A 19,113-nucleotide genomic window follows, 5' to 3' on the forward strand; every position below is an offset into this window, starting at 1 on the left:
CTCAAGTGTGGGAATATTTGATAATGCTAAAAACGAACATACATTTCATAGCATTATTCCCCAAGAAAGACAAGCTTTTAGTTGCAATTGTTCTATTTACAAGTGATATTCGTTTAAATATTAAAAGGTGAAGACAAAAGACAGATTCGACGAATTGAAGACGCAAACGACCAAAAAGCTCAAAAGTACAAAATACAATCAAAGAGGTTCCAATTATTGATAAGAAACGTCTCGAAATTACAAGAGTACAAGATTCAAAACGCAAAGTACAAGATATTAAATTGTACGCAAGGATGTTCAAAAATCCGGAACCGGGACCAGAGTCAACTCTCAACGCTCGACGCAACGGACTAAAAATTACAAGTTAATTATGTATATAAATATAATATAATATATAATTAATTATATTAATTATATATATATTATATTTATAAAATAAATCGTCGGCAAACAAAGAGCCAAATGTGGGTGAGCTGTAAAAACGATCTCCGCGACTCGCGGAGTTTGAAGAAGAAAAGGGCCGCAAGTCGCGGAGCCCCAAATGTTGAAACTGCCTATAAAGCTCGCGCATTCTGATCGTAAAAAACATATAATATATCAATCTCTCTATATCTATACGTAATATTTATATTTATAATTTATATTTTAATTTTAATTTTAATTTTAATCCTAATAATAAGGGTATGTTAGCGAATGTTGTAAGGGTGTAAGTCGAAATTCTGTCCGTGTAACGCTACGCTATTTTTAATCATTGTAAGTTATGTTCAACCTTTTTAATTTAATGTCTCGTAGCTAAGTTATTATTATACTTATTTAATCTGAAGTAATCATGATGTTGGGCTAATTACTAAAATTGGGTAATTGGGCCTTGTACCATAATTGGGGTTTGGATAAAAGAACAACACTTGTAGAAATTAGACTATGGGCTATTAATGAGTTTTATATTAACTAAACAATACCTTGTTAATTTAATATACAAACTTATAATTCGACGTATTTATATATAACCACATACGCTTGACTAGGTACGGTGGGCGGGATATCTATAAATACCAATAATTATTCATTTTACCGGACACGGAACTGGATTAATAGTTAATAGACTTGTTGAAACAGGGGTGAATTACATTCAAGGGTAATTGGTGTAATTGTTAACAAAGTAGTAAAACCTTGGTTTACACGCAGTCGATAACCTGGTGTATTCATTAAACAAAGTATTAAAACTTTGTTACAATTCGAATCCCCAATTAGTTGGAATATTTGACTTCGGGAATAAGAATAATTTGACGAAGGCTTTCGCTCTTTATATTTATGACTGATGGACTATTATGGACAAATCCGTATGGACATATTAAATAATCCAGGACAAAGAACAATTAACCCTTGGGTATAAAACTAAAATCAACACGTCAAACATCATGATTACGGAAGTTTAAATAAGCATAATTCTTTTATTTCATATTTAATTTCCTTTATTTTATATTTAATTGCACTTCTAATTATCGCATTTTTATTGTTATTGTATTTAATTGCACTTTTAATTATCGTACTTTTTAATTATCGCAAGTTTATTTTATCACACTTTCATTTATCGCAATTTCATTATCGTTATTTACTTTACGCTTTAAATTAAGTCTTGTATTTATTTATTATTTTACATTTGGTTTTAACTGTGACTAAAGTTTTAAAATCGACAAACCGGTCATTAAACGGTAAAAATCCCCCTTTATAATAATAATATTACTTATATATATATATTTGTATTTTTATAAAAGTAAACTAATATAGCGTTAAGCTTTGTTTAAAGATTTTCCCTGTGGAACGAACTGGACTTACTAAAAACTACACTACTGTACGATTAGGTACACTGCCTATAAGTGTTGTAGCAAGGTTTAAGTATATCCATTCTATAAATAAATAAATATCTTGTGTAAAATTGTATCGTATTTAATAGTATTTCCTGCTAAAATTTAATAGTATTTTATACCCCTTAGCTTTAACATCAACTACGCTAACCCTTACGAAGAGCAATACAAGTAACCCTCTAATCACACGGTTACACCCGACTTGGTTAAGCCTCCAATACCAAAACGATTAACCCGACTTGTTTAAGTCAAATACACTATGTCGACCCGCCTCGGTCAACACTTAACAACAATTGATTAACCTGACTTGGTTAGTCAAACACCCTTGGTCAACCCGACTAGGTCAACACCTAACGTCTAATTGATTAACCCGTCCCGGTTAGTCAAATTCACCCGGATAACCAGGCTCGGTCAACACCTAACATATATTTGATTAACCCGACCCGGTTATGAGACGACCCGTCCTAATCCATCTGGACGAATATATTACATTTGGTTACATCACGAGGTACTTGACCTCTATATGATACATTTTACAAACATTGCATTCGTTTTTAAAAGACAAACTTTCTTTACATTGAAAATTGACAAGCATGCATACTATTTCATAATATCCAACTATAAATGACCTAATCTTTCATTTACTTAATAATAATCTCTATTGAACTCAACGACTTGAATGCAACGTCTTTTGAAATATGCCATGAATGACTTCAAGTAATATCTTTAAAATGAGCAAACGCACAGCGGAAGATTTCTTTAACACCTGAGAATAAACATGCTTTAAAGTGTCAACCAAAAGGTTGGTGTGTTCATTAGTTTATCATAATCGATCATTTTCATCATTTTAATAGACCACAAGAATTTCATTTCCATTTCTCATAAATATACGTCCCATGCATAGAGACAAAAATTATTCATATGGATTGAACACCTGGTAATCGACATTAACAAGATGCATATAAGAATATCCCCTATCATTCCGGGACATCCATCGGACATGATAAAAACGAATTCGAAGTACTAAAGCATCCGGTACTTTGGATGTGGTTTGTTAGGCCCAATAGATCTATCTTTAGGATTCGCGTCAATTAGTAGATCGGTTTACTAATTCTTAGGCTACCAAGCAAAAGGGACATATTCAGCTTCGATCATTCAACCATATAATGTAGTTTCGATTACTTGTGTCTATTTCGTAAAACATTTATAAAAGCGCATGTATTCTCAGTCTCAAAAATATATATTGCAAAAGCATTTAAAAAGGGAGTAATGAAACTCACAATAATGTATTTTGTAGTAAAAATACATATGACGACATTGAACAATGCAGGGTTGGCCTCGGATTCACGAACCTATATCATTTGTATATCTATTAAAACATATAATAGAACTATCACATAATTTCATTTATATATATATTATTTATATATTTGTAATTGTATAGAATTTATACTAAATTCCATTTAAAACATATACTTATATTATATCTTAATTTTTATATTATGTATATTTATTTTATAAATATATTTAAAATAATTAGTATCCATACATTTAGTTATATTAATATATCTATATATATATGATTAGTATTATATTTAAAAATCATTAGTTTGTTATATGTATATATTTATATATAAAAATGTTAATAGGTTTGATATATAGTTATATGAGATATTAATATGATTATAGTATAAGTAATAAGTATATTTTTATATACAAAATATTTATCTGTTAAAAAGGATAGTTTTGATGATACTGATTCTTTTGATAAAAAAATAATAATAATAACTTTATTAATAATGATAATATAATACTAATGATAAAATAATAATGATAATAATAATACTAATAGTATTTATGTTATTAATAATAATAATACTTATCTTAATATTAATAATACTGATAATAATACTAATAATAATTAATGATGTTACTTAATAACAGTAATAGTACAAAAAAATGATACAATGCTAATATTTATGAGAATGATACTAATTTGTAATATGATAGTAATAATAATACTTAACTTAACAATAATAATAATAGTATTTATTTTTGTTTTTATAATCGTAATAATACTAATAAATGATATTTACTACTTGTATTAGAAATAATAATAATAATGATAATAATTATAATACTTATACATGTGATAATAATAATCTTTATAACATTAATAATAACACTAATAATAATAACAATAACAATAACAATGACAATGACAATAACAATAATAATAATAATAATAATAATAATAATAATAATAATAATAATAATAATAATAATAATAATAATAATAATGAAAATGAAAGTATAAAATGTATACCCTTTTAAAGCTTTTCTAAAAAGGCTTGCCCACGACGGGGCTCGAACCCGAGACCACTCGCTAACCCAACAAACTCCCTAAACCGTTCCTCCATTTCTGTCTATCTGAATTAACACCCACTCATATGTATATAAATCATGTTACCATCTGTTTCTATCTTCATCATCATCTTGAAATGAAATCAACCCGTGGTATAATTAGCTATATTATCAAAACACTCAATTGGTTTTCGGCTAAAACAACACAAAAAATGAATCTGGTGGGGTGTTTGAGATTAATAGAAGCTATAAAAAATAAATAAAAAAAAAACCTGTTTGTTGTTCATAAAAACCAAACACAACTCAATATATGATTATGAAATCAAGATCGTTTTAGCTGATGTTTATAACATGAATTGTTTTGCAAATCACCATTGGAAACTTCCTGATTCATCAATTGAACTTAAATCTTTTCAGAAAACTCGAATTTAATTGAAGATCGAAGTTTGACTTTTTATTTTAAAACCTTTGACTTGAAAATTAACAATTGATAAGAGGAATTGGATCGTGAAACTTTGCAGGAAGTTTGAGTGGATAATTCCTAACCACTTTGCATTTCTAGATTTTGTTAATTCATTTGAAAATATGTTTTTGTGAAATGGAGTTCATGACAGAGGAAGAACAAGTGTTTTTTTTTTTTGGTTTTTAATTCAATCGATTTTTGTAGTAATCGGTATATAACCAAAGATTTCCTGTTTTAAATTGTGATTGAGATTGACGTGAAACTGAATCCGACATCTACAAAAATTCATCACAGTTGATTGTTGAAATTAACAGATTCAGTTTTATTCTCTTGATTTTATGATTTATATAATAAATATTAATAATTAATAATATATTAATAATAATAATTATTATATTAATAATAATACATAATAATAATAATAATCATATTATTAATGTTAATAATAATAAAATATATTATTTTCTACTAATAACAATAATAATAATAATTTATATATATCAAATATCATAATTGTATATCTCTTATCTTGATATATTTACATTTATAGATTTTAATTAATCTTATTAATAAATCTAAATATAATAATAATACTCTTAATATTATAACTAATAGTTATGCAAATATAATAGTAATAATAATAATATTGTTACTAATGATAATGTTATTAATTAATGCATAATAATAATATTATTAATAACAATAATACTAATAATATATCAATTTATATATATATATATATATATATATATATATATATATATATATATATATATATCAATTTCCATAGTTATATATTATTTATTGATAATAATAACACATCTAACACTGAATTAATAATGATCATAAAAATATTAATATCATTAATGGTACTAACATTATTATTAGTTATGAAAACTTTTAATTTTATTGATAATAATAATATTAAAAATAATGATATAACAACTTCTACTTATCAAATTTCATATGTATATATATACTTGATATATTAATATTAATGATACAAATACTAATATTAATAGAATTGATGATGATAATATAGCAAATAATATATTACCATTTATTATTTATTTAATATTATATTCTCTGATAACATTTACTGAATAGATACTCTTTATATATTTATATATATTTATTTACAAACCATTGTTCGTGAATCGTCGGAAATAGTCAAAGGTCAAATGTTATCCATGTAAATAGTTTAAAAATTCTGAGACTCACCGTTACATACTTTGCTTATCGTGTCGAAAACATATAAGGATTAGGTTTAAATTTGGTCAGAAATTTCCAGGTCGTCACAGTACCTACCCGTTAAAGAAATTTCGTCCCGAAATTTGATTGGGATGGTCATGGCTAACAAGAAATATGTTTTCGTGACATATACGAGCTGATAAATAGAGTTTTATCATTATTGATTAATATAGATAAAAAGATTCGATTATGTGAAGCGTACGAGTGAAGCTATCACAAAAGAGTGTAATGAGAGAAATTGTAACGACCCTGGATTTCCAACTATATTATTAATATTTATTATTAATACTTGCGTTTTATTAAATGTATTTTTATACATTTTACTTGTTACCTAGGGGTGTGCACCATTTAATTTCGAACCGAATAAATCAAATATCGAATCGAATCCAAACCAAAAAACACCAAACCGAATTTTTTAAACGGTTTTCGGATCGATCGAAACTGAAACCGAATTCGTAATTTGGTTTTTGGTTTTGAAAATTTTAAATTTGGTTAACTGAAAACCGAATTAAAAACCGAATTTAAATTAATAACATTTTAAAACATATTTATAATTATAAAATTTATATATTTATATTATATTTGATGTATTATTACATTTTTATTAAATAATGAACATGTTATATAACCTATATAATTAAATTAATTTTCACAACTGTTATTCCTACTTTATATGTAAGTTATATGCTGGTTAGGATTTTTTATTTTTAGTGATTTTCGGTTTTAACCGAAATCAAATTCGATTTTTGGTTCGGTTTTGGTTATGGTTTTGATATTTATATTTGGTTTCGGTTTGGTTTTTGGTTTTGATTTTATAAGTTTAAGACCGAAAAAACTGAACCGAATAAACCGAAAAACCAAAAACCAAACCGATGAACACCCCTATTGTTACCGTATGTGACTTTTCATGGCCCGACTCGTCTTTGTGACACACGTACTTTACACGAATAATATTTCGAATATTATTTACATTCATGATTATTTATTATTAATCATTTTTAATTAACTAAGGTTACTAGTTAATTACTTGGGCTTTATTTGATTAATTGTTACATACTTGGACTTGGGCCTTTTATTATTTGAACATGGACTTGGAAGCCCACCCTACACACTTAATGGACTAGTTATCCCATCATTAAGCTAATGAATTATTAAGATTAAGAACAAGGATTAATTAGTCATGAGGAATCTAGTTACAAGTATACTTACACCATTTTCCAACACCATTTAACTTTATTACCACTTCAAGCTTACACCATTCTCCCATGTATGAAAGTGCATTTGATTCCTTCCTCTTTGATGCAAAAAAAAACCGTCCACTATGCTAGGTGTGGAGGAGTTCTTTTTTCATTTTTTTGTATTACTTATTACTTGTATTCACTTCATTCTTCACACACACAACTTACTTACATTTTCTCTCAACTTTTTCTCTCATCTTTTCTCTCAATTTTGTAAGTAACAAGCCTTACTTTTCTTCTTTTTCTTGTCTTAAAATCGAAACATAAACATTAATATCATCATCATTTGCTTGTTTTGTTACTTGATCTTTTGTTGTTGTTGTTTACTTACTAATTATAAGAATCAAACTTTCTAGTTTATTCTTCATATCATCTTGTTTATACAAGAATATACAAGAACCAAAGAGGATCAAGTTTATAGTTTGATTCCTCCATAAAACTTGTTAAAAGAAAAGTTCATGAGTTTATAATCATACTTGTGTTCATGTTAGTAAACTTGAGGTTTACTTTCTTAAAGATCAAAGCCTTGGCTTGAATCTTTCTAAGTATGAACAACCATGAACTTATTACTTGTAGATTAGTTTATTTCTTCATGTTATGCACTTTTAAATTTGTGATGTTGTAAATTTGGTCAAGTATTACTAGTTAATCTTGATCTCATATTTCTTGAAACTAAAAGTTAACTTTATAAGTTCAAGAACATAGAAGTATAACTTTCTAGTTATAATTTCATATACTTATGTTGGATCTAAGTTTATATAACTTATGGTTTTCTAATTTTGTTGTAAATAAGAGCTTACAAGCTTACATACATTTTTCAAGTTGAAAATCTAAGTTTCATAACTTATGGTTTCATTAAAGTGTAGATCCAAGTTTTGTAACTTAGGATCTAACATAAGTACACTAGATCTAGACTTTATAGTCTAGGATCTTTAAGATCTTGCTAAGATCTAAGTTCTACAACTTAAGATCTTGATTATTTAGTTTACTTTCAAGTTTGTAGCTTAATATTACTAGTAGAACTCATGTATGTGTCGGATCTAAGATCTTGATGTAACTTTGGTTCATCAAACTACATACAACTCTTAAGTGAGTTGTGCTACATATCTTAGACTTACACTAGTGTTATTATGGTCAAACCTTGGTTAAGATGATGCTAACCCATCAACGAGTTGTACACTTGAAGCTATACGCATCAAGGATGAGAACCGTGATGAGAATCAATCACCAAGAACCTACCGGAACACCTTTACTTACTGTTTATGGAATTTATCAGACCACCTGGGCTACTGGAAAGTTGATTTTCAGTTAGTTCGGTTCGAGTAGATAATTTTCCGTTTAGACCTCGTCTTAATCCGAGTTACGGTTTTGGATCTATGGCCTCCCGAAAGTCACTACACCCTATTAACGTTGTGCTGAAATTTCTGACCTACTCGCACTTAAACCATCACCACGGTCAAACGAAGACGAGTTTGGTTCTGGAAATTTGTCAGACTCTAGGGGACTCATATACGGAGCCATGGCCACTGGTCTCACCTCATTTCAGTTTGTATAGAGGTTGTGGTGACTGAATGAAGTTAGCCTTTCTTTTAAACCCTAGTCTTGACTTAAAACTTACTTTACACTTTTTGTTTAATGATGAATGATGATGGTACGTAAGACCTAATTTACATACTTTTAAACCTTTGGGAACGATTTATTGACTTAGTAACTTTTGACTTAGGTTGAGGACCTTCCGGACCAAACCACCTGCTTACTATTCCCGCGTATCGACTTTTACTACTTTCCACTGTGAGTTATAGCATCCCTTTTTACTTTAACTATTTTGGGAACTGAGAATACATGCGCATTTTACGTTTTACATACTAGGCACGAGTACTTAAACTTTATATATGTGTGGGTTATACAACGGCATAAACTTTCCCCTTAGCTCTGTAACGTTTAGTCATTGGTCTTTGAACCGGTGAACGCGAATCTTAGATATGGATCCATAGGGTTTGACATCCCCACTCGGGCTAGTAGCGCTAGCATTTAACGGTGTTTAATACTTCGTAAACTTACGCACTCACCAAGTGTACTTTTAGGGGGTGTTATTTACGTTAAGTTAGTTACCAAGTGCCCACGGTTAAACATATACTTTATCATACTGATTTGAATTACTGATTTAAACTGTTGGTTGAAGCACTGAAATCTCGTGGCCTACCTTACATTACTGATTACAAACAAACTATAGCTCACCAACATTCGTGTTGACTTTTTAAGCATGTATTTCTCATGTGCTTAGATGTTGTTGCTTCCGCTGTTAGACTTGCTGTTACAGACTTGCTGTGTTAGACTTCTGCTGCATTACTTAGAGATGTCTCAATCATGGAACTTTTATTTTGCATTCGTAACTTACGTTATTTTCAAATAATGGTTTTGTAACGAACTTTGGGTCACATACTTATGTTAATGCTTCAATTCATAGGAAGCACGTGATCTTTTATAAAACGCTATCTTTTCATGAATGCAAAACTGGTTTTTAAACAGCATATAGTGTTTGACCTTGTAATGATCCTGTTGTTGATGATCTGTACACGTTAATTTTGTACGGGGCATCACATTTGGTATCAGAGCATTGGTTGTAGGGAATTAGGTTGCATTAGTGAGTCTAGATCAGACCGAGTAGGATTCACTAATAGGACTAATCTACAACTTGCTAGTTTACTTGTTTCTGCGGAACCTGCTGCATGCTACTCTATATTATTACTGCACGTTACTGCTTACTACTACTGCATGCCACTGCTTACTTCTACTGCTGTATGAACTTACTGCATGCTACCGTTTCCTTTTACTGCTATGTAAACTCGCTGTATGCTTTTGCTTACTCTCGCTACTGCATGCTACTATCTGCTTTTAGCATGTTACTTCTGTATGATACTGTTACTATTGCCATGCTACGTGCTGCTGTAAACGATATAGGCTGCTGTAGTTGATATGCCTGATTACGCTCTTGCTACATGTCTACTATTCGCTGTACCGACTTGGAGAACTTATCCTTCCCAGTTCAGATGTTTTCCTGAACTACTTTCCCACTTGTCTAACCCTAAGAACTAGTAGTGCAATCCACCTGTTACTACTGTTCCACCGTTCCAGGGATCAAAACATTTCTTCACGCAATCTAGAAGGAGTATGATATCGTCTAAAAAGTCACGTTTTTACCCCCGATATTGAGTCCCAAAAGCATAAAGTTCAAAGCTTTGTCGGCAAAATAATCGCTTTTTCGGTTAAACTTGTAGGCAAAGTAATTACAAAGACAATGCAAAAAGAATCAAGAGAAACGGAGCTAAAACGAAGATTCTAGAGCGAAAACGGTGAAAGACAAGAAATCAAGTTACGATCCAGGAAATCAAGGCTGACCAGCAAGCCATACGGCCTGCCATACGGCCTGCCAGTATGGAAACGGCCTGCCATATATGTGCCACCATACGACCCACCAAACAGCCTGCCTTGCATACGGGCTGCCAAAAACGGGCTGCCATACGCCCTGCCAGGCGTATGCTGGCAAATTTCAAGTCTATTTAATGGGTCTTTGTCATTCATTCCAACACACACCTCTCTTCACTCTCTCACTACAATACATTTTCTCCCACTAGAGCTTTCAAGGCCTTCTCACCTCCGAGCGGGAAATTAAGTACCCGGAGGCAAACGCCGAAGATTGTAATAGGAGCGGGCTAGAGGTTGTCAGCACTTGTAATGGTCCAAATCTCGTCTGTAAACGGTGAACGCTTTCCTTAATTTAATAAAGTTATTATCTTGAGTTGCTTTCATCTTACATGATTATCTATCTGTTACAATTGTTTATTATGTGTTGAATATTTTATCTGAAACTTATCATATTGTTATGCTGAAACCTTGACGGTTTAGAAGTTTAAATTACGGATCGCCCTTTCCGCTTATTCACGTGGCTATAACCTAGTATTAGGACCTGATCAACCCTAGGATGCGAGGTAAGTAGTTATGTGTGCTTAACGTCACAATAGGGATATAGCACCTACGTATGAACAACCATTTGTTCATCATAGAAGAGCTGCCCATTTAGATTGTGGTTAGAGTTAGCAATAGAGAGTTCAGTGAACACTAGCTTACTCAGAAGCATGATTCGCGTCAGAAGCAATGTTCTTGAGATATTGTAAGATGATCCGGGGTTGAATAAGTGATCGCAAAAGGAGAGACTTCTATCCCAATTAGCAGTACCTTAGGATATCTAAGATTGCACATCTGTTAATGTTGAGGCATAGCATAGTGATTTAGTGGTAGGATATTGCTTTAGTCATACCAACTAGGATTAAGAAAAGCTGAGACGTTCCTTTATTGGGTAAACCACTTTGTTCATGTACCTAGGATTCCATCCATAAGGTCGTTCAAACCTTTCAGGTTAATGTTGGGAGTAGGGATACCTATCTTAGCCAGAATCTTCAAAGCCTAAACTCTTAGTGACAAATCAGTTAGGTTCACAGCCCAGCTGATTGAGGTTTAGTGTTTATCCTAGAAAGTTAAACTCTTGCGATAATTCCCCTTCAGAATTCTATTCTTCATACCTATCTTTACTTTTATTGTCTAATTACTATTTTATCTAGTTAATCTTAAATCTATCACCTCTTTTCACTAGGGTTAACTATATAGGCACTTTTGTCCCACATTACTGAACAAACATACAAAAAAAATGTACCTGAGTTATATTTACCACTTACTCGTTAAAAGGAAGACAAGCAGGTGAGTTATAGCTTGGAACCCCAGCTAAATATAAATGATAAAACAACCCACTACTTGCCGTCGTGGTAGCTGATTCTGACGTGCCGCGGCCTGACGACACTGCGAAAATAAAACCGTCCGTTTCGGCCATATCACGAGAGTAAGTTGAGTTTTTGGCGCCGCTGCCGGGGACTTATTTTCTGTCTGTTAAGGTAATCGCTGATTCTATCAAGATATCTGAGATTCTTTAGTGGTGTCTAAGAAAGACAATTATACACGGACTTGGTTATTGGATTTTCCGAACAGTCTCCAATTATATTGGAACCAAAAGGATCCTGCCTCTCCGTTGTCTGCCTGGCCACTTGTTTCAAAGATAAATTGACAAGAAACACACATGCTTAACAAGCAGAGAGTTTGTCGGTATAGGATTTAAAGTCGCCATTATAATAAACCCTTTTCAAATTATAAAAACAAAATATTAATTATGGTTTTAATTTCTGTAGTTTCCAGTTCAAACTTAACCGACTACGAAGAAAGTGCGAATGGCAGTTGCTCTCCCACAACTTCGGAAACCGGTGAAGTTTTTTTTATAAACCTAAAACAAATCTAAACCCTGATGAATCTCATCAAGACTTAGCTCTTGATTCTTGTAGTCCAAGAAGCCGGATAATTTCATCTGACTTAGAGATTTCATTGCTTTTGGACAAGTTTTACTCAAATACACCAGGATTCGACCCTCTTCACGATCCAAAAGGGAGGCTCAGTCTTAACGAACTCCTGATTATGGAAGATGAGATAAGGGAAGAATATCCAACTATTTTCAACTATCCAGGCTTGTTCGAATTTAATCCTAAAGAGATACGGAACCCTGATAAAACAAAAGCTCCGTTTATTGGAAATCTGTTAAATCCTAGCAGAAGGTTAGACGTCTATAGAGAATTTGTTAGGCACCTCTATTCCTCAGACTTCCCATTTTCAACATTTCAAATCAATCTGTTAAAAGAGCTGCGTTCTCAGACTCGTTCTCTTCACAAACTGTTCAAAGAATGTGGGGATGACCTTTTCGTCAAGTATCGGGATGCAGAAATTAATTTCAAATTCAATTTAGAGTCATTCGTCACTTTTCTCCCTCATTTCACCAATAAGGAAGTTTCTCCAATTCATATAAACCGTTACGTCTCGACAATGATCTCTGAATTAGAATTTTGGATTGAAAGCAAGACACCTAACCCTATTTCAACCTACGAAAACCGAGATTTCTTTTACTTTGATCCAGCCTCATTTCTCATCAAAAGATTAATTGAAGCTTTTCCGGATTCTACCGAGGAAAGAATACATCAGAATTTCTTCTCAAAAAGAAAGGAAGTATATTTGGAACTCGTGCAAATCCTCACTATGTCAAAATTTCCATTTACAACTCTGCAAAGAAAGATCATTCGAGAAATATCTTCAAACTTTAAATTTACTATCGGTGATCCTGACTGCGCGGAAGATCTTTTATTTCAAGACACAGTGGCAAAACTTCTTTTTGAACTAAATTATAGAGATACTGGGCCAAGGGACGGAATTTCAAACACTAAGAAAGTTAAAAGGGCTTTGGTTAAACTTATGGACGATATCGGAGATTTACAGAAGCGTGAACGTAAAATGTTAAGTGATTTCGAAATATTCTCAATACACTCCGCTGATTTACTCTGGATGGTCAAAGAAGCTTTAAACTTGTCTTTCTTTCCGCGTCATTTCTGGAATTTAGTTGTAGAACCTGTGTAATTTGTGTTTTTAATAAAAATAAAATATTTTAAATTTTTAGTTGTCTTTTCTTATTTTAGTTAGTAATACATCTTAGAAAATACAAAAATAATATAAAAATAACCGGATCAAAATCCGAGGTTTTATTTTATTTATCTTCTCTTAAAACCCTTTAAATTTTAAAATCATAAAAACTTAAAAATTGTGCAAGTCGGGTCGGAGAAATAAGCCCGCGAGCCACACGGGCCACTTCTTTTTCCTTTCTTCTTTCCTTTCTTCCTCTTTTCTCTTTTTTTTGTGCTTCTTCTTCCCTCTGTCCCCTTCACCGTCGCACACCACCACCACCTTACACACTCAATTTTCAACCAAATCCAACGAATCAAAGCTCGAAACTTGTTCTCTCTAGCCTGCTAAACACGATTCTACTATCAATTTCGAACAAAAGGTACTCTTTCTTGATGAAAATTCGAATTTTCTCCTAAGGTCAAATTTTTGACTTTTTAGAAAAACTTTGTTTTTGATTCAATTTTGGATTCCTTTATGCTTAGATAGATAATGTGATTACTTTGTGTTAGTTTTTAGGCTTGATTGAGATATTTTGGATAGTTTTTGGCTCTAGACTAGTTAGTTGAGATTTTAGGGTTAAATTTGGTGAAGTTCTTGGAAATTTGATGTTTTGCTTAGTGATTCATTAGGAATGTTTAGAAACTGAATTTGGAACAAAGAAGGCTTGTTTGCTTAAATTTGATATTTTGGTCAAACTACACGAAATTAGGACTTCGGTTTTTCCTATAGTTAAAACGTTTTTAAAACTTAGGATTGCCTTAAAACTAGTTCAAATGACGAAATAATTGATTTGCTCGTGAAAATGTAGCTTAATCCTTGATTTTCCTTATTTTGTACGTTTTGAACAAATTTATTATTTTTCGGTCAAACGACTCTAATCTTTGACTGTAATATGTTATAGCCCAAGTTTGATGTTTAAAAATATTTAAGGTAATTAAAAATGGTTGTTAGGATCATTGTATGCTTAAAAATCATCACATTTGATTAAAAATTGCTTATTACGACTAAATGACTATAATTATTATTTATTGCATTATTTATTGTAATCACGGGTACACTTTGAATTTTGCTCAAAAGTAAGATTGTAGTTCATTTAAATGTTGTTTGTGATAATTTTGGTTATATTTGACTATAATAGGATTTTGGAAAATCCCATTTTTAAAGCCCTCATTTCGAATTTTTTTTCGAAAAATATAGGCATTTTTGGACTCTAAGTCTTAATTTTTGGAGCATAACCTATTTTACTTGATTTTTTGCAGATGGCCAATCGTAGAAATGATGTCGAGTTGCCCCATTCTCTTCGTGGGCAGGATAACCCGGAGGAAAATGAGCCCTTTATGAGAGTTTGGGTTAACCGAGATAAAGCGGGTAATAAGTACATAAATTGGACGATATTGAAACAGTGTGGTTGGGATGTTGATCTTAGAAGAATGTTGACTTTCCCAGCTGAAGGTAGAACGCACCGGGCCTGGAAAATGTTGTTTGAGTTAAACGAAACAACATATAATGAGCCATATGCAGAGTTTATGGCTACCTGGAGTTTTGATTCAACGGTTGATCCGGCGGATTATAATAATCAAGAATGCATCCATTTTCGACATCAAAACCGAATGTATCACTTGACTCTCGCACGGTTTGCGAGACACCTAGAGTTGTACAAATCGTCACAACTCACCCGGCCAATATTCAGGGATGGATTGACCACCTTGAATTACATGGATCATCAGACTTTCTGGCAAGAGCACACCACAGATAACGGGCCATGGCAGTCAAGTAAAAAGGCGTCAAAATTCGCCAACCCAGTACTCCGAATCCTCCACCACTTAATCACCAAAACCCTCCATCCTAAAGCCAGATTCGGTGATGTTGTTACAATCAGAGACATGCACCTGATGCACGCCATAATGAACAACCAGAATCTACTAGTGGCACATCTCCTAGCTCAGGCAATCACCAACGAGAAGAATTCGGAAAGCACGGTTGTGCCGGTTTTAGGGGGTGTTGTGACTAAGTTGCTCAAGATCATGCGTGTTTTAGGGGATGTTAAACGGTTTAACTATACGATTGAGGCCGTATCAGAGGAAATTGGGTATAAGTTGTTGAGCTACTGGAAATATATTCGCGTTGAGGGTGAGCAGTTGATCATCCAGGTGAACCCAGAGATACCCGGTTCCGAAGAGCGGATGGTACCAGGGGTGAGAGTTCAGGGATTTAGACTTGATACTCGGACACGGGATGGTAGTAGGAGACGAGGTTCCCAGGAACCTGTGGATAAGGATGACCCCATAGCCCATGGACGGCCCACTGACACTCGCCGTCACTCATCAGTTGGTGAGGGTGATCGTCCACGATATCCACCGTACGGCTACCAGTACCATATGGGAGATTTACCTGGGCATGAGAGTTGGTTTTCCCAGCACGCGATCCTTGAGAATTTGGATCACTTTGCGCATTATGCGGGGATGCAGTTCGACATCCCACCATACCCACATGAGTATCCGGTAATGAAAGCCCACCGTGATCCTAGGGGAGCAGGCCCGATCCATCAATTTTCAGGACCTACACCTCCACCTACTCATCACTACACGCAGCGTACAGTTATCGCACCTACACCGCCACCTCCACAGACTACAGGGCCCGAGAATTTTGTTGAAGAGTTGTTCAACGTTAACACGTCTACTGTTGGTCAGGACCCTAGGTGGGAACAGGTGTTGGAGCAATGTACGACTGCAGGGGTTGCGCAGGGTATCGATAGTATGGATGTGAACCAGCAGTGGGGAAGAGGTAGAGATTTACAGGATAGTATGGGTTGGCAGGCAGGGCCTATGGTTCATACGAGCACGTCATCGTTAACTGGGTTAATCGCTAGATCAGATGAGATAGAATTTAGAATATCCTCAGGTATGAATACAGCAGAGTGGGCAGACCAGTTTACCACAGACGAGGAGATGACCAGCGAGGGTCAATCTAGATTGAGGAACCCAACCAGGGCCCGTACCAGCGTGATTTACTCTCCCCTATATTCAGCACCTTAGCCGTAATCATGATTATCTTTTGGAACATTCGTACCTTTTATTACTGATGCTACATTACATTACATTATCTTATATTTCTGTACGCCCGGTTTCGGGCATAACTACTTTTATGTTTTAGTATGTATGGTTGCTTTTAGAATAAATATTGCATGAATAAACGTCACAAAGCAAACGACGATCGAGACCGTAAGAAGTGGATACTGGAGCAAAGACGATTTGAACGAAGATGATGCCGGCACGAGAATTGAAGAATCCATAATCAGCGCGCCATCCGATTGCACGTTTTGAAACCATAGGGGAGTACTACGTCTTAATCACATTTTCAATAGAATATACGCAAATTAACTATACCACTTTAAAAAACTAAGTGTGGGATTGGCAACCCCACCAACATAAACTTTTAATAACACAAACGCCTCTTTTAAAAACTAAAGTGTGGGATACTCCGTATCCTTAACATTGAGGACAATGTTATTTTAAAGTATGAGATAGCAAATGTTGCACATAACGATTCTTGTAAAATCCTCAAGTTTTTCACAAAATTTAAAACTTTTCGAATTATAAAACGCTAAGGATGATAAAATTCTATAAAAGATCAAAAAGTTTTTGCTACAAAATAGACAAAAAGGGTAAAACAAGGTTGAAAACTTTTTGCGAAAAATCAAAATCAATTCTCCCAATAGAGCATTGCATAACAAAAGGCGCAATTCGACCTGCTATAATGAGGCACCCCCAAATAAGGCTTTATAAGCACTCATTTTTAGTGCTTCACTATATTTCCGTTGAGCGCGCCAATATTAACATCTCGGAATCAGAACTTGCTCTTGATCTACATTTCGGAATCACACATTTTGACGAGGATGACTAAGTGAAAACCTCATCTATTTGTGAAGACAAAAACAACCCCCGCTACACACCTTCATTTTCATTTTCGCTCCACAAATCCATTTCACCTTTTTCTTTTTACTTACTCTATCCGCTTCATAAATAAATAAATCCCGACTAAATCACTCTTTTCCGGGAAAACCTCCAAAATCGCACTAGAAAATGCAAGCATCCAAGCCAAATATCAAAGAAGATCGCCCAAAAGGAGACCTCGAAGAAAAAAGCAAAAGATGTTTTCAAAAAAAAAAAAAAAAACTAGAGCAAAGTCTCTACGAATAAAGGCTCTGAGAAAGGGAGCAGAACCAGCAAAGATTCGAGAAAAGAACTCCTGGCAGTCAAAAAGAAGGATGCTTACCTAGAAATTCCTGACAAAAGCTGAAGGGATCGCCGAAATCAATCTTTCGAAAAAGTAACTCCTATCTATCAAAAACCCTTCACATTCTAGAAACTTCCGAACCCCCCATCTCTTCACAATTTAAGCTGAGTTAATAACCGAAAATTCTCACAAATAAGTGATGGAGATTTGAGTCTCGATCAAGCCTATGACGAAGAATGTAAGCATGACTGGCCAAGAGTGAATTCATTTCTTAGAACTTTAGGACACCCTATACACTTTAGTGAAATGAGTGACCCGAGTGAGATAGCCTCAGTTATGTAACCTCCTCTCATGCTTGCGGGAAAAGATTTGAGAATAGCAAAAAGAATAAAAACCAAGTTTCCGCCCTTCCATCTTGTGGAACAAAACAGCTTGATCACTACGAATAAAAGTCCTCACTGTTTTAAGTTCAGAAGTTTGCTTGAGGACAAGCAAAGTCTAAGTCTGGGATATTTGATATCGGCTAAAAAGTCACGTTTTTACCCCCGATATTGAGTCCCAAAAGCATAAAGTTCAAAGCTTTGTTGGCAAAATAATCGATTTTTCAGTTAAACTTGTAGGCAAAGTAATTACAAAGACGATGCAAAAAGAATCAAGAGAAATGAAGCTAAAACAAAGATTCTAAAGCGAAAACGGTGAAAGACAAGAAATCAAGTTACGATCCAGAAAATCAAGGCTGACCAGCAAGCCATACAGCCTGCCATACGACCTGCCAGTATGGAAACGACCTGCCATATACGTGCCACCACACGGCCCACCAAAAGGCCTGCCTTGCATACGGCCTGCCAAAAATGGGCTGCTATACGCCCTGCCATACGCCCTGCCAGGCGTATGCTGGCAAAATTTCAAGTCTATCTAATGGGTCTTTGTCATTCATTCCAACACACACCTCTCTTCACTCTCTCACTACAATACACTTTCTCCCACTAGAGCTTTTAAGGCCTTCTCACCTCCGAGCAGGAAATTAAGTACCCGGAGGCGAACGCCGAAGATTGTAATAGGAGCGGGCTAGAGGTTATCAGCACTTGTAATGGTCCAGATCTCGTCTGTAAACGGTGAACGCTTTCCTTAATTTAATAAAGTTATT

This window comes from Rutidosis leptorrhynchoides, chromosome 9 (genome assembly GCF_046630445.1).
Source record: "Rutidosis leptorrhynchoides isolate AG116_Rl617_1_P2 chromosome 9, CSIRO_AGI_Rlap_v1, whole genome shotgun sequence".
Classification (NCBI taxonomy): Eukaryota; Viridiplantae; Streptophyta; class Magnoliopsida; order Asterales; family Asteraceae; genus Rutidosis; species Rutidosis leptorrhynchoides.